The 18,519-nt window shown below is 43.8% G+C and overlaps 1 protein-coding gene across 3 annotated transcripts in view; it reads right to left on the minus strand.

The window, feature by feature from the left end:
- The window catches only part of LOC132397423 (basic helix-loop-helix ARNT-like protein 1), a 67,256-nt gene extending 50,089 nt beyond the window's left edge, over positions 1-17,167 (minus strand). For all 3 annotated transcript variants that reach the window (XM_059976191.1, XM_059976189.1, XM_059976190.1), the window contains exon 1: positions 17,025-17,167. The gene's annotated coding sequence lies outside the window, so the exon portion shown is untranslated. The remainder of the gene's footprint in view (positions 1-17,024) is intronic.
- Positions 17,168-18,519: the final 1,352 nt, after the last annotated feature.

Consider the following 18,519-nt stretch of genomic DNA (forward strand, 5'->3'; position numbering starts at 1 on the left):
CCAGCCACATCTTCAAAAGATGATGACTCAAAAAGGTGGCATCGCTCTTTAAGGACCCCCATCACCCAGACATGCTCTCTTTCATCGCTATCATCAAGGAGGTACAGGAGCCTGAAGACACACGCTCAATGCTTCAAGAACAGCTTCTTCTCCTCCACCATCAATTACTGAATGGACAATGAACCCCCGGGCACTTCCTCAGTATTATTACTCTCTTTTTTGCCCTACTTATTAATTGATTTCTGCAAGTTCTCATTGTAATTGATTATAATTTATAGTAATAAAAACTATGTACTTGTGCAGCAAAGCAGATCTCACAATGTATGCCGGTGGTATTAAATCAGATTCCGATTCTGAGGAGATTTTTGTCCAGCCAGTTTACAGAAGAATTATCTACTTGAAATGATCCTACTTACTGCCTTTTGTTCTTTGTCCTAAATTGATGGTGAAGTAACATAACTGCTTTCCCATTGCACCTTTCACAAACTCACCCAGGACATGCCGTCTCCTCATTGTTACCATCAGGTAGGCGGTACAGAAGCCTGACGACACACACCACCAGATTTCTGAATGGACAATGAACCCAAAACACTTCCTCGGTATTTTGCTCTTTTTTTTGCACTATTTGTCATTTTACACATACCGAGGACATCTTCAAAATACGTTGCTTCAGGAAGGCGGTGACCATCATAAAGGACCCTCAACATTCATTCCATGCCCTCTTCTCATTGCTACCATGAGGGAGGAGGTACAGGAGCCTGAAGAGATACACTCAACATTTTAAGAACAGCTTCTTCTCCTCCACCATCAGATTTTGGAATGGACAGCAAACTATAAACACCACATCAATATTTTGTTCTCTTTTTGCACAACTTGTTTAGTACTTTAGATGGAGTCATAGAACACTACAGCACAGAAACAGTCCTTTTGGCCCATCTAGTCCATGGAGAGCTGTTAATCTGCCTAGTCCCATCAACCTGCACCTGGACCATAGGTCTCTGTACACCACACCCCCATCCATGTATCTATCCAAATTTCTCTTAAATGTTGAAATCCAACCCACATCCACCCCTTCCACGGGCAGTTCGTTCCACACTCTCAGCACCACTAAGTGAAGCTCTCCTCATGTACCCATTGAGCTAAAGATGGTGCCAGTTCATCCGCAAAACAGTTTAATTCCTTCACTCTGATGTCTTTTCTTTTCCGGGCGCAGCCCTGTGGATTCCTCATTGGTGTCGCCAACTGAAGCGCTGCAGGAGACCGAAACAGTGAGACGGCAGTACACAGCGCAACACTGCATATTGCAACATCGAAACAGGGAGCTGCTGACCTCCCCTCTCGCTGTGGCAAAGGGATACATATCCGTCCCTTGTTAGTTTGAGAGGTGTTGGAATGGGATGGGCAGTGGTCCTTTTGAACGACTCTAGGTCATGGTTTCTTTGGGGGCTTTGCTATTGCTTGCATGGTGGGTTTTGGGGGGCCGGAGACAAGTGGGGGGGAGGGCAAGGTTGATGGTTTGTTACTGCTTGTGTGTGGAAGGGGAGGGGGATTCATGGTTCTTAAGTTTTTCCTGTCATTCATTCTTTAATGTTTTTCTTCTCTTTTGTGAATGTCTGTGAAGAGTAAGAATTTCAGCTTCTCTGATATTAAATTGAACCATTAATCTTTTCATCTTTCACCCTTAACCTATAACCTCTAGACCTCCATTCTATCTAGGCCTTTCAATATTCGACAGGTTTCAATGAGATTCTCCTCATTCTTCTACATTCCAGTGAGTACAGGTCCAGGGCCATCAAAAACACTCCTCATACGTTAACACTTTCATTCTCATGAACCTTCTCAGAGCCCTCTCCAATGCCAGAACATCTTTCCTTGATAAGGTGCCAAGAACTGCTCACAATACTCCAAGTGCAGTCTGACCAATGCCCTATAAAGCCTCAGCTTTACATCCTTGCTTTTATATTCTAGTCCTCTTGAAATGAATGTTAACACTGTATTTGCCTTCCTTACCACCAATTCAACCTACTGGTCAACAGGCAGACAGACAGACATACTTTATTGATCCCGAGGGAAATTGGGTTTCATTACAGCCGCACCAACCAAGAATAGTGAAGAAATATAGCAATATAAAACCATAAATAATTAAATAATAATAAGTTAATCATGCCAAGTGGAAATAAGTCCAGGACCAGCCTATTGGCTCAGGGTGTCTGACACTCCGAGGGAGGAGTTGTAAAGTTTGATGGCCACAGTCAGGAATGACTTCCTATGACGTTCAGTGTTACATCTCGGTGGAATGAGTCTCTGGCTGAATGTACCCCTGTGCCTAACCATTAGGGAATCCTGCATGAGAGATGTTGTCCTGGGAGACCAGTGAACTTGGAGGATTGTGTGGACACAACTTTGCCTGTGTCAAGTGTGGCTCTACCAGAATCCAATGTTCCCTCAGATTTATTTCACAGCTGCATGGACCAACCGTTGCTCAGAACTGCATGCACTTTAATCTTTTTTTTGTAATAAGCACACTATGAAATATTTAGAATTAAAATTGAAAAATCACTTACTTTTGATTTTACTTATTAATTGAAAGGTATAATGAAATACAGTACAGCAGAGAAAATATTTTACTTTTTGCAAACTTTCTCATCTGTCTTCATTACAAATCCATTGTCTATAAACATTGACAAGAGAAAAGCTGCAGATGCTGGAAATCTAAGCACGCTCAAAATGCAGGAGAAACTCAGCAGGCCAGGCAGTGTCAATGGAAAAGAGTTTCAATGGAAAGGTTTCAGCCTGAAATGTTGGGTGTTCATTCATCTCCATAGATGCTGCCTGGCCTGCTGAGTTCCTCCAGTATTTTGTGTGTGTTGTCTATAAACACTGCCCAGATTAATTTTGCATCCAGGTGAAAGATACATCTTAATCCACATTAGCTGATCCAAATGTTCCGCTTATAGTCTTTTCTGGATTTACATTTGATTGAATTCATGAGTCTCAATCCATGTTAGCAGTCAGTGCCATAAGCATGAAGGTTCAATTGATGTCAACAAGAATTGACAGTTCTTCAGTTCTAAGCACATAGTTCAACATGTCAGTGAACGTCTTAATTGAATCAGTCTTAACTTACTCAGAAACAACAAATTTGAAATCACAATACTGCTGTGGTATTTTTGAGGCAACACTTTATTCATTGCTCGTAACAGTAGCTGAGTTTTTTGTCAGTCATACAACACTCTCTTTTCCAAATTCAAAACTGGTTCCGTTTGCAATAGCAACAGGGTCAAAGGCTTGCTATTCTGTTAACTCATTGTCAGGAGATCTATTATCCAAGTGATTACACACATTATATTCACATTGTATGAAAGAAAATTCCAGCTGTGCAGCAACAAAGGTTATGTGCATGGGACCATTTCAGCTACTGCACGGCCAGGCACCCGCACAGCTTAGAGGGAGCAGAGTCAGTATCTAATAAAAGATCTTATATAAGCTGGCTGTATCTAAAATAGACACAGCTTATTTTACAAAACATTCTGGCAGCTCCAAGGAAAGAGAAAAAAAAATTAGCCATTTACTGCAGTCAATCCTGTTGCCAAGATACATTCCAGGCCATTTGAACACTTGCCATCTAGGCCACTTCCTCACGAACTTCCCTTTTAGAAATCTGAGCTCTTGCCAAGTGCTCTGTCTCAGAAACACTGCAGTTTATTTCAAATGTCACTCCCTTGCCTAATGAGCAATTCAGCGCTCTGGAAAGAAGTAAATGCTTCTGTCGACCTAAATTGTTCCAAGTAGAATTTGCACAGCAAATCTTGTTTTCTTTGCATTCCTCTGTGCAATCACAAACCGCCTTGGGTAAGTGCGTGGTTGGGCGAGAACCTTTGCCAAAAACACAAATTAGGGTCAAACAATAAAGTAGGTCAGATGAATCAGCTGCTCAGGAAGAGGTAACACCGCACTGCTGAATTAACTCTTCATACAGCAAATGGATTTGAACAGAGGAAGTGATTTCAGGTTTTGTTTTAATGAACCACTCAGATTCATTTCTTCATCAAAATGTACAGTGAAATGCGTCGTTTGTGTTAACAACCTGAAGAACCAGACTCCTGACCAGTCTGCTGCATAATGTTGAGGTCTACTCCATTTAGACCACAAGATATAGAAGCAGAATTAGGCCATTTGGCCCATTGGGTCTGCTCTGCCATTTCATCATAGCTGATCCAATTTTCCTCTCAACCTCAATCTCCTGCCTTCTTCCCATATCCCTCATACCCTGACCAACCAAGAATCTAATTTACGTGAAGCGTTACTACAAGAAAGCAACATCAAAGATTCCCCCCCCCCCCCACCATCCTGCTAATGCTCTCCTCTAGCTGCTGCCATCAGGCAGGAGGTACAGGAGCCTTAGGTCCCACACCACCAGGTTCAGGAACAGTTATTACCCTACAGCAGGGGTTCCCAACTTTTTCTTGCCATGGACAATACCATTAAGCAAGGGGTCCCTGGAACCCAGGTTAGGAACACCTGCCCTATCGCTATCAAGCTCCTGAATCTTCTGTCGGAAACTTTGAAGCAAGTGGTCATGGTAGAACTGACAGTTCCTTGGGAAGACCAGATTGAGGAGTGGTTTGAACACATGAAAGCTGGCACAGCGGTGCCAGAGGTGGGGTGTAGAGGTTTTGTTGGCTGCTCGCTGTGCAGAACCTATTCTTCCTCGGCATAACAGGGGCTTCAAAGAGACATCAGCACTGTCACAGCGGTTGCTGAGTGTGGTATGACCCGTGGACTAATGCCGCTGGTACATAAGCCAAGGCCTGATCAATCCAGGATGGGTCGCCTGGGAGAGAGTGTCCGATGTTGAAAGACCCAAAACATCCGATGGCCCCCAGAGCATTCTAGTATGTATATCAGCATCAGTTACATTTACATACTTGGATAATAAATTTACTTAGAAACTTGATCAAATCAATGAAGGAAGATCACTGATGAAGTAGATGGATTTGTCCTGACAACTATTTTATGATTTATTTCTGGAGATACAACACATACCAGCCCAATGATCCTGCACTGCCCAATTACACACATGACCAACTAGCCTACTGGCCTGTATGTCTTTGGAATGTTGGAGGAAACCAGAACACCCAGAGGAAACCAATGGGATTACAGGGAGAAAGTACATACTCGTTAAAGATAGCAGTAGAATTGAATCTGGGATGCTGGCATGGTAACAGCGTTATGTTAGCCACTATGCACCCATGCCACCCTGAGCAACACTGATCTTTAACAGAACCTGCGACCCAACTCAAGCAAGATGCCTACCTCAGGTACTCCCATCTGCCTGTTGCAATCCCCTTAACCCTTTCCTATCCATCAAACATCTGTTACAGACAGACATATTTTATTGATCCCAAGGGAAATTTGGTTTCATTACAGCTGCGCCAACCAAGAATAGTGTAGAAATATAGCAATATAAAACCACAAATAATTAAATAATAATGTTAATCATGCCAAGTGGAAATAAATCCAGGACCAGCCTATTGGCTCAGGGTGTCTGACACACTGAGGGAGGAGTTGTAAAGTTTGATGGCCACAGGCAGGAATGAGTCTCTGGCTGAATGTACTCCTGCGCCTAACCAGTACATTATGGAGTGGATGGGAGTCCAAGATGGCATGCAACTTGGACAGCATCCTCTTTTCAGACACCACCATCAGAGAGTCCAGTTCCACCCCCACAACATCACTGGCCTTACGAATAAGTTTGTTGATTCTGTTGGTGTCTGCTACGCTCAGCCTCCAGCCCCAGCACACTACAGCAAACATGATAGCACTGGCCACCATAGCCTCGTAGAACATCCTCAGCATCGTCCAGCAGATATTAAAGGACCTCAGTCTCCTCAGGAAATAGAGACAGCTCTGACCCTTCTTGTAGACAGCCTCAGTGTTCTTTGACCAGTCCAGTTTATTGTCAATTTGTATCCCCAAGTATCTGTAATCCTCCATGTCCACACTGACCCCTTGGATGGAAACAGGGGTCACCTGTGCCTTAGCCCTCCTCAGGTCCACCACCAGCTCCTTAGTCTTTTTCACATTAAGCTGCAGATGATTCTGCTCACACCATGTGACAAAGTTTCCCACCGTCGCCCTGTACTCAGCCTCATCTCCCTTGCTGATGCATCCAACTATGGCAGAGTCATCAGAAAACTTCTGAAGATGGCAAGACTCTGTGCAGTAGTTGAAGTCCAAGGTGTAGATGGTGAAGAAAAAGGGAGACAGGACAGTCCCTTGTGGAGCCCCAGTGCTGCTGACCACTCTGTCTGACACACAGTGTTGCAAGCTCACGTACCGTGGTCTGCCAGTCAGGTAATCAATAATCCATGACACCGGGGAAGCATCCACCTGCATTACTGTCTGCTTCTCACCCAGCAGAGCAGGGCGGATGGTGTTGAACGCACTGGAGAAGTCATAAAACATGACCCTCACAATGCTAAACATTGTACCATCAGGGAGGAGGTACAGGAGCCACACTCAACATTTCAAAAACAGCTTCTTCCCCACAGCCAGATTTCTGAATGGACCATGAACATGATCTCATTATTCCTTTTTTCCTGCATTCTTTACTTTGTAATTTTATTTATTTACAGATACTGCACAGAATAGGCCCTTCAGCTCTTTTTTGCCCAGCACACACCTGACAACCCCGATTTAGCCCTAACCTAATCACGGAACAATTTACAATGACCAGAATGTGTTTGAGTTGTGGGAAGAAACCGGAAACCCGAGGAAAACACGTGCATTCCACAGGGAGGACATACAGAGATTTCTTATACAGGATGCCAGAATTGAACTCCAAGTTTCTATGCCCAGTGCTGTAATAGCATCATGCTAACTGCTATGCTTCTGTGTTATCCATAAACAAGATTTGATTTTATATTAATCTGATGCGTTTGCACAAAGCAACAAAGTTCATGTCATGTAAGACCGGATTTGGATTCTGTATCGTAGCTGGAATGGCGCATTCCATCTACCGTCTGTGTGAAAGACTTGCTGTTCAGGTCCTCTTTAAATCGTTCCCCTCTCACCTTAAGCCTGAACTCTCTAGACTCCCCTACTCTGGGGTAAAGACTGTCACCATCCTACTTCTCTATGCCCCTCATGGTTTTACAAACCTCTATCACAGGGGTTCCCAACCTTTTATATGCCATGGACTAAACAAAGTACAAAGTTCAAAGTTACTATCAATGTACAGTGTCAATAAGAAGTGTTCACCCCCCCCCCCGGTAAGTTTTCAAGTTTTATAACATTGAATCACAGTGGATTTAATTTAGATTTTTTTAAAAACTGGTCAACAGAAAAATACTTATGCATGTCAAAGTGAAAACAGATCTCTGCAAAGTCATCTAAATTAATTACAAATATAAAACACAAAATAAGTAGCCTATGGGGGGGGGGGAGGGGGGAAGCATTGCAGAGATTGGCTTTCTTAGTGAATGACAAGTATTATGATTTCTGTACTGCTACTACTATAGTCATTTGTATTGCATTTGTGCTAACTCTAATAAAGTGTTTGCTTGTGGTTGAATATGTGTAAAGTGTCCCTTTCTTTGCAGATACAAATGAAAATACCCTGAGCTGAATAGAGAAAGAATCCATAATGAAATTTTAAATAATTTTTTGTTGCAATCAGATTGTTAAATGGTCCCCTAATACAGTGAAATAGACTCGATCTCACAATCCACCTCATTATGGCCTTGAACCTTATTATTTACCTACACTGCATTTTCTCTGTAACTGTAACACTTTATTCCGCAGTCTGTAATTTTGTCCTTGTCCTATCTGAATGCACCATGATGATGAAATGATCTGCATGGGTGGCATGCAGAACTGTATCTTGTGACAATAAGAAACAAATTTAATTTAATTAATTAACTATTCTAATACATGCTTGACCAGCTTCCCTTATTCTACCTTCTATAAACGTCAACTCATCCATCATCAGGGATCCCCAACATCCAGGACATGCTCTCTTCTCATCAGGCAGACGGTACAGGAGCCTCAGGACTTACATCACCAGACTCTGGAACAGTTATTACCCCTCAACCATTAGACTCTTGAACTAAAGGGGATAACTTCACTCACCTCAACTCCGAACTGATTCCACAACCTATTGACTCACTTTCAAGGACTTTACAACTCACATTCTCACTACTATTTACTACTTATTAATTTATTTTTATTATTATTATTTGCATATTTGTCTTCTCTTGCACATTGGTTGTTTCCCCATCTTTGTTTGTGTATAGTTTTTCATTAACTCTATTGTGTTTCTTTGTATCTACTGCCCACAAGAAAATGCATCTCAGGTGAGATATATACACACACTTTGATAATAAATTTATTTTGAACTTTGACAAATTGCACCATAAAGAAAGAATGTACCATAAACACAAGAGTTTCTAAAGATGCTGTAAGTCCAGAGCAACACACAGAAATGCCAAAGGAACTCAGCAAGTCAGGCAGCATCCATGTAGAGGAATAAAGAGCCGACATTTCGGGTTGAGACCCAGCAGGCTCAAAGACAGTAGTAGTCCCGTGTACTGCACTGGGACTGACTGCCTAGAGTTATGTTCACAGGTCTTTGGAGTGACACTTGGAATCTCAATCTCCCAACTCAGTGCTTAAGCCAATCACTCAAATTGACAGCACTTCCAGATCGGAAAAGTAATGTGCAAAGGATGCTTCCTGTAGTGGGGGGAGTCTAGCACCAGAAGGCACAGCCTCAGAATTGAAGCCTGTACCCTTAGAACAGAGATGTGAAAGAATTTCTTTAGCCAAAGAGGGGTGAATCTGTGAAATTCATTGCCACTAATGCTGAGGAGGCCAAGTCATTGGGTATAATTAAAGCAGAAGTTAATAGGTTCATGATTAGTCAGTGCATCAAAGATGGAAAGAAGGCAGAAAAATGATGTTGAGAGGGATAATAAATCAGCCATGGATAGACTCAGTGGATGAAACAGTCCTATTCTGCTCCTATATCTTATGGTCTTAACTTGACGTATGAACTCACAGCTTTTGATTTGTGCTTGTAATTTCTGAGAGCTAAATGTCTTTCACATTCACAGCTCAATTTGCTTTTACAGAGATGGGAGCTTCATAAAATCAAAACCAGTCCTCATGCAGGGTCTCAATCAGCATACTAATTAAATTAATAATCAACTAAACTAATCCCTTCTACCTACACAATGTCCATATTCTTCCATTTCTCGCACATTCATGTGTCTTTCTTCGAGCCTTTTGAACATATCATACCCAACTGATAAAAGGCTAGAGTAGGGTCAGCAAGTAATTAACATAGAACAGTACAGGCCCTTCAGCCCACAATGTTGTGACTGCCAAAATCAATCTAACTTTTCCATCCCTCCCCCATTGTCCTTTACTTTTCTACCATCCATATGCCCAAAGGTCTCTTAAATGTCTCAAATGTATCTGCCTCTACTACTACCCCAGACAATGCATTGAACACACCCACCATTCTCTGTGTAAATAAAAACATACCTCTGACATCTTCCCTCTTCCCCCCTCCCACCCCATGCTTTACTCAAATCACCTTACAATAATGCCCATTCTATTAGCCATTTCCACCCTGAGAAAATGTCTCCGGCTGTCCACACAACATATGCTTCTTATTATCTTATACACTACTATCAAGTCACCCCTTGTCCTTCACTCCAGAGAGTAAGCTCTAGCTTGCTCAACCTTTCCTCATAAAGCACTCTCCAGTCCAAGCGGCATCCTAGTAAATCTCTTTACACCCGCTCTAAAGCTTCCACATCCTTCCTATAATAAGGGGATCAGGACTGAACACATTATTCCAAGTATGGTCTAACCAGGGTTTTATAGAGCTGCAACATTACCTCATAGTTCTTGAATGCAGTCCCCTGACTAATAAAGGCCAACACACCACCCTACTTACTTATGAAACAACTTTGAAGGATCTCTGGACCCCATAATTAAGAATGCTAACAAAACAGTATTACAAAAGAAGTTGTCTGGGCTTCAGTTATATGGAGCATTGGTGAAATCATTGTTGGGTTGCACTGAACAGCATTAATCACATTATTTAAGGAAGGATGTTCCTGCTTTTCAAGTTATTTAGAAGTGGATTGCTGGACTAATAGGCATATCTGGAGTGGTAGGACGCTGCCTTTCTGAGGCATCACTTTTTGAAGATGTCCTTGATAGTGAGGAGGCTAGTGCCCATGATGGGTGTGACTGAGTTTACAACCTTTTCCACCTTTCCTGATCCTGTGCAGTGACCCTCCATACCAAATAGTGATGCAATCAGTTAGGATGCTCTCCATATTACATCCATAGAAATTTGCTGGAGTCTTTGATGACATACCAAATTTCCTCAAACTCCTAATGAAATATAGCTACTGGCATGCCTTCTTCTTGTTGGCATCAAACATTAGGCCAAGGAAAGATCTTCAGAGATGTTGATACCCAGGAATATCTCCTTGTGATCATCTGAAATTGTGCTAATAGTTTTATCATCAGCAAATTTATAGATGGTGTTTGAGCTGTGCCTAGCCTCACAGTCCAACAGATGATGTATAGTGAGTTGTGCAGTGGACTAAGCACACATATCTGTTTTTATCGTCGGTGAAAAAGAGATATTATTTCCGAACCACATTGGTTGTGGTCCCCTGATGAGGAAGTCAAGGATCCAGTTTCAGTTGGAGATACAGAGATCCAAGCTTTGAAGTTTGTTGAGTAGTATTGAGGGGGTGATGATGTTGAACGTTGAGCTATAATCAGTTTGACATAGGTACTGATGTTATTCAGGTGGTCAACAGACACCAACCCATGACATTTTATTCACATTTCATTAACTTGGCAGTAGGTGTCAGCCTTGGTTCAGTGGGAAGCATTTTTGCTTCAGGTTAGCAGGCTCTGGGTTTAATCTCTGTTCTGCAGACTACAGCACTTAAAACTAGGCTTATGTGCCCAGTGAGGTACCAAAGGATTATGATACCTCCACAAAATGTTCGTCTGCACCCTACCTACTGAACACAAAAGATCATCCAGACAGAAACAGAACTCCCCAGTGCTGTGAGAGTCCTCTCCGACATTCCAAAGACACTCTGATAGGTTACAAATACAGGAAATTCTGCAGGCGCTGGAAATCCACAGTAACTCACATAAAATGGCAGAGAACTCATCAGGTTAGGCAGCATATACTGAGAGAAATAAAAAGTCAATGTTTCGGACTGAGACCCTTCATCTGGTGGGCTAATTTGCCAGTGTAAGTTATCTCTAATATAGGCACAATAGCAAAAGAATACAAGGACAGAATTGTAGTAAGGTACAGCAAAATAAAAAGAAATAACTGGTATTGCTCATCTGGGAGCTGCCGTGGTCCTGATGGGTTAGAAATACAGCATAGTACAGGCCACTCAACCCACAATATTGTGCTGACTTTTTAAACCTACTCTAAAATCAATCTAACTCTCCCCTCCTACATAACCCTCCATTTTTCTATCATCAATGTGCCTATCTAAGATATACACACACACACCTACCTACCTACCTTAAAGTTATGCTCCCTTGTATTATCATTGGGTGGCAGAGTGGAGATATGTCTCTCCCAAAGGACACGTAAGGTGCTCTTTCCCTCCGCTAGCCCGCAGTCACCCTTGGGCAACATATAGCACCTCCTTAGCCCCCCAATCGGGGTCATATGAAGCTATGGGAGCAGGTGGTGGATGCTCGTACGAGTAGCTGGTGCATATCACAAGTGCTGGTCCTGTGACCACTGATGTCAGGCAGACAATCTCTGAAGAGTATTGATAATGGACACTGCCCAGAAGAAGGCAATGACAAACAATTTCTGCAGAAAAATATGCGAAGAACAATCATGATAATAGCACATGTGATAGGACCCGGCACATAATGATGATGATGTACTAGCCATTCCCCCATTGGAAAAAAATTTCTGGCTGTCCACTCTATCTTTGCCTCTTATCATCATGTACACCTCTATTAGCTCACTTCTCATCCTTCTTTGCTCCACAGAGGAAAGCCCAAGCTCACTCAACCTATTTCTATAAGACAGGCTCCCTATGATCTAGGCAACAGCCTTGTAATTCTTCTCTGCGTTGAATAGCCTCTTACTGTAATACAAGTTCAAAGACCAGTTTGCTCTACACTATACTGCAGAGTTGTGGACACAGCTCAGCACTTCATGGAAACCAGCCTCCTCTCCATGGACTCCACCAACACTTTTCACTGCCTCAGTGGAGCCAGCATAATCAATGACCCCACTCACCTCAGACATTTTCTCTTCTCCCCTCTCCCATCACCAAAAGATGCAAAAGCATGTACCACCAAGCTGAAGAACAGATTCTATTCCACTGTTATCAGACTCCTGAATGGGCCTCATGAATGATAAATTGGCCTGACAATATACCTTGTTGTCACCTTACACTTCATCATTTACCTGCGACACACCGTCTCTGTAGCTTTTGCACTTTATTCTGCATTGTTACTGTTTTCCCTTGTTCTACCTCAATGCTCTGTGTAATGATCTGATCTGAATGCACAGTGTGCAAGACAAGCTTTTTACTTTATCTCCGTACATGTGACAACAATAAACCAACAACCAATCAGTAACCATAATTAGATCACAGACTGTGTGTAAAAATGTATAGTGACACTATTGCAGCTTGGGGCAATGGAATTCCGAGTTCAATTCCAACACCCTCTGTAAAAAAGCTTGTATGTTCTTCCTGTGAGCACATGGGTTTCCAGCCCCTGGTGCTCTGGTTTCCTTCCACATTCCGAAGACATACTAGCTAGCAGGTTAATTGATCATTGTAAATCATCCTGTGATTAGCCAGAAGTTAAATAGGTGGGATGCTGGGCAGCATCGATCGTTGGGCTAAAAGGGCCTGTTCCACGCTGTACAAACAAACATTATAGCAGCAAATTTATAGAGTTCAAGCAAAGTATCTGCCATTTTTTAAAAGTGATGTCAGAGGGAAGCATTACATTTCTCAGTTCCCATCGGGCAGGAGGTATGGAAGCCCAAACTCTAAAACCAGCATGTTCAGGAACAGCTCAGTACATCTTGCAACTACAATCAGGCAGGAGGTACAGAAGCCTGAAGCCTTAGACCACCATCAGGAACAGCGACTGTACTTTCCTTCGGATCTTGAACCAACTAGCAAAACACTATTCACTGCAGTTCAACAACGCTCTGACCACTTTAATCACTTTGCACTAAAGCAACTTTTTTTGTTCTAATTATAATCTTCCATGTAAAAAATGGTATGTAATTTATGTTTCTTTCTTCTGAATGCTGCTTATCTGATGCTATGTGTCAGTACGCTGCTACAAGTGTGTTTTTCATTGCACCTGTGCACACATATACTTGTGCAGATGTGTCATGGAGCACTACAGCACAGAAACAAGCCCTTCAGCCCATCTAATATGTGCTGAGCTAGCCCCATTGACCTGCACTGGAACCATAGCCTTCCTTCCAAATGTGCTCATGTACTTAACCAAATTACTCTTAAATGTTGAAATCAAACGGACATCCATCACTTCCACTGGCAGTTCATCCCACACCCTCACTACCATCTGAGTGAAGAAGTCATGAGATAAACTTGTGTCAATTGTTGCACATTGATTGCTTGTCAATCTTCATGTAGTTTGTCATAAATTCTACCGTATTTCTTTATTTTTCTTTAAATGTCTGCAAGAAAATCAATTTCAAGGTAGTATATGGTAATATAGTCATAGTACAACACAGAATCAGGCATTTGGCCCATCTAGTCTGTGCCAAACCATTTAAAGTGCTTACTCTATTGAAGTACACACAGACCATTGCCCTCCCATCCATGCACCTATCCTAGCTTTTCTTAAACATTTAAATTGAGTTTGCATGCACGACTTATGCTGGCAGCTCATTCGACACTCTCACCACTGTCTGGGTGAACAAGTTTCCCCTCATGTTCCCTTAAACTTCTAACCTTTCACCCTCAACCCATGACCTCTGGTTGTAGTCCCACCCACCCTTAGTGGAAAAAGCCTGTTTGCATTTACCCTATATATATTTCTTATCATTTTGCATACACACACACATTTTGGACTTTGAATTTGAATAGATTCAAATTTTGACTTTAGAAAAAAAGGCCCTTCCTGCCCATCAAACAACCATTTATGCTGAATACTAATCTCATATTTAATTCTCCCTACATCCTCACCAAATCCACCCCTCCGAGATTCTTCCACTCACTGTCTAACTAGAACAATTGACAGTGGTAAATTAATCTACTTTCCTCGAACACCTTTGGAGTATGAGAGGAAATCAGAATAGCTGGAGGTTAGCATGCAAATTCCAAACTGATATCATCGAGGTAAGAGCTGAACACAGGTCTCTGGTGCCTTTAAGTTCTTTTACATGCAGCACTGCCACAAGAAAATGAGGGTCCATCATCAAGGACCCTCAGCATCCAGGTCGTGTTCTCTTTGCTACCATCAGGCAACTTTAGGTCCCACACCACCAGGTTCAGGGATAATTATTACCCTGCAACCATTAGGCTTCTGAACTGCTGAGGACAAGCTCACTCACCTCGACTCTGAAATGATTCCACAGTCAACTTTCAGAGACTCTACAACTCATGTTCAATGCTATTTTTTAAAATTTGCACAATTTGTCTTCTTTTGCATGTTGTTTATTTGTCAGTTTGTTTATGTATAGTTTTTCATACATTCTGTTATATTTCTTTATTTTCCTTAAATGCCTGCAAAAAATGAATCTGAAGGTATATACGGTGACAGATGTGTACTTTGATAATAAACTTACTTTGATCTTTGATTGAACTAGTCTCTAGTGCTGAAAGCTAACTACAAAATGAAAAATGAATCTCAGGGTTGTATATGGAGACATATATGTACTTTGATAACAAATTTACTTTGAACTACATCACTGGGTCAAAATCTATTTTAAAAAACCCTCAATGTTCCTTAAAATTAATATTCACCATCAGTTGGATGTAAATGACTTACGGAAAATACAATGGCTGCTGCCTCAGCAAGCTATAGAGGGTTAAGACTCCAGATGACTCAAATCTTAAGAAAACAATGCCAAGCATTCTATGGTTTTGAATTCACTCTTGTCAAATATTAGGCAAAAGAAAATCAAATCTACCCATTCGTGAGTGAGATCTGCTGCAATAGCAATATACATTTACATGCACCCTTAACAATTAATGTTAAATGTTAATTTCAAAGCAGAAATTATCAAACCAGTTGACACCAAGTGCATAAGAGGATATTAGTACAGGGTACTAAAACATCACAGGCTTTCATTTTAAGCACAAGAGATTCTGCAGATGCTGGAAATCCAGAGCAACACACAAAAAATACTGGAGGAACTCAGCAGCTCAGGCAGCATCTGTGAAGGGGAATAACCTGTCTAGGCTTAGGGCCAAAATGTTGACTTTTTATTCCCCTCCAGAGATGTTGCAGGACCTGCTGAATTCTTCTTTGGTTTTAAATTATCCCTTCACAGAGAGAGTGGAATACAAAATGTAAGTAAAGGAACCTAAATGCATAACCAAAGGCAGTGAGATTGCAATCAAGGACATCTCATCAACAAGGGAGTAGGGCAATTGGGGATCTGTGCAGACATACAGAGTACAAGAGCACAGAGAGAAATAAAAATAACAGACTGCAAGAAAAATGGGGTTTGGATTACCCTGTCAGTGTCAGAATTAGGAGGGAATGCAGGCAATCAGAGGTGGGAAAAAGCGCCAGAATGAAGGGGAGCATGGATGGAGCGTCAGTGAAGAATGGAAGGCAAGTTGGGAATAAAGGACAGCCAGTGATTGGAGCGGTTTTAAAAGGCAGTGAGAAGATGAAGCACTGGTGATTTAAAACCAGAGGAATTCAGCAGGTCAGGCAACATCTCTGGAGGGAAGTAACAGTCAACATCTTGACCCTAAGCCTAATGAGGGAGATGGAGGATGTCTCTGTAACAAGAGGGAGTGGCTGGTGATCGGGAGCAGAGGAAGGGAGGGCTAGAGATTGAGAGCGGAGGGAGGGCCCGGTGATCAGGACGAGAGGGAGGGAGGGAGCACGGGCGATTGGGACAGGAGGGAGGGAGCGTGGTGATCGGGTCGGGATGGAGCGCGGGCGAGCATGACTGGGAGGGGACGAAGTCCCAGTAATCAGGAGTGGAGGGAGGGTACACCAGTGATCGGGACGTGAGGGAGGGAGCGCAGGCGCGCAGGACGGGAGGGAGGGATAGTGGGTGATTGGGAGGGGAGGGAGCCCCAGTAATCAGGAGTGGAGGGAGGGAGCACCAGTGATCGGGACGTGAGGGAGAGATAGTGGGTGATCGGGAGGGAGGGATAGTGGGTGATTGGGAGGGAGCGCAGGCGAGCGGGACGGGAGGGAGGGATAGTGGGTGATTGGGAGGGGAGGGAGCCCCAGTAATCAGGAGTGAAGGGAGGGAGCACCAGTGATTGGGATGGGAGGAGCTCTTGTCAGGGGCAGGGAGGGAGAGCAGGTGTTTGGAAGGGGTGGGAGAGAGAGTGCGCCAGTGATCAGGAGTGGAGGGAGGAAGAGCTGGTTATGCGAACAGGAGGGTAGGAAGGGAGAGCAGGTGATTGGGAGGGTAGTGAGTGCCAGTGATCAGGACTGGTGCACCAGTGATTGGGACGGGAGAGGAGCGCGAGTCATTCAGGAAGGAGCTCCAGTCAGGGTGAGGGAGGGAGCGCTGGTGATCCAGCCGAAAGAGAGGGAGCGCCAGTGGTACGAGAGGGAGGAAGCAGCGGTTGTGGGAAGGGGAGGGAGGGAGCGCGGGCGATCCGGGATGGAGCTCCCGTCAGAGGGGAGGGAGGGAACGCCAGTGATCCGGGATGCATCTCCGGTTAGCTGGGAGAGAGGGAGCGCCGGTAACCGGGGAGAAAGCGCGCCCCGGTGCGCAAAGCTGCTGCCCGGAGGCAGGCAGCGGTACTCACAGGGTGAGGATGACGGGCCGCGATGCGGCTGGCCCCCGGCTGCCCAAGCTGGCGCTGTCACCGGCTCCGGTGCCCGTCCCAGCCGTTCCCCCACCGACCACCGACCGCCGCCACGCAGGGATCCCCTAACCTACTTTCCACTGCTGACGTAACCGCTGACCTGCTTCTGCGCTCTCCACGCCCCAAGGCCAATCACAGCCCGCCCACAGCAACCGGCCTATCAACAACCGGCTTGCCGACCGCTACAACCAATCGAGAGTTCCCATTCCGTGAAGATCGCACCAATCAAACACCAGTACTTGCCGAAGGCGGGCTAAACATTCGCCTATCAGAATGCTAACGGCCCTGCCGTCCTCTAATAGGTGAGCGGGAAGATAAGGTTGCTTTGTGATTGGGTAGGGTTACGGGCTCTTCGGCTCTGGTTGCTAAGGCAACGGGGTACAACGGCCGGCTTTTCAACGTGGTGGAAGCTCCGGACGTGGTTGTGGGCGGTAGGAAATGTCGGCTGAGGGCCCTGTGGGTTCTCAATGAGGCGCTCCCTTAGAACCACGCCTCCCACAGTGTGACCTCTCAATACTGCCCCTTTCACGGTGTGACCCTCCCTCAGTACTGCCCATCGCACAGGGCAGTGCTCCCTCTGTACCCCTCCTGAAATACAGTACCACACCCTGTGTTTCTTCAGCCCCATCCACGGCTCCCCCTGCACCACTTCTATTATGGGGCACCCCCTCAATTCCACCCGTCCCATAGTACCGCTTCCCTGACAGGATGGTTGGCTTGCTTCAGTTTTCATAGAGGGTATGGAAGTAATCCCAGCAATAGCTGTATTTGGCAACTTTGGGGGATGCAAAAACCCACCAACATTAAAGAGGCTCGAGAAGAAGGAATCTGATAGGAGAGGAGTATGGTCCATGGGACAGAAGGAAAGGGGAGGGGGAAATTGCTGGAAGTTGGAGAAATCAATATTTATGCCATCAGGTTAGAACCAACCCAGAAGGAATATTAGGTTGGTTCTGTACTGAGGAAACTGTAGGTGCTATGTGATCACCTCAGAATGAAGAATATGAGCACAATCATTTATCAAGGTTATTTTCTGGCTCAACTCCATTTTCCTCTTAAATTTTCAGAAATCTCTCAATCTCTGGTTTTACTGAACACAATGACTGAGACTCCACGCCCATCCTGGATGGAGAATACAAGAGATTTCCCATCCTCTGCATGAAGAATTCTCTCCTCAAGCTTCACCACAGTTTCTTTACATTTTTAAGCTCAAATGAACTACCTGTCTCCAGTCATAGATGTGACCATAAACGGTACCGAAATAGCGATTTTACTAGTTACCATGTCAAACATGGTGTTGATAAATTGGTTTATTATCACATCTACATTGACACATACAATGGAAAACTTGGTTATGGGTGCCATCCAAACAGATCATTTCATTGCATCAGTGCATTGAGGTAGAGGGGAAAGGAATAAAAGAATGTGAAATAAA

This window comes from Hypanus sabinus, chromosome 7, assembly GCF_030144855.1.
Source record: "Hypanus sabinus isolate sHypSab1 chromosome 7, sHypSab1.hap1, whole genome shotgun sequence".
Taxonomy (NCBI): Eukaryota; Metazoa; Chordata; class Chondrichthyes; order Myliobatiformes; family Dasyatidae; genus Hypanus; species Hypanus sabinus.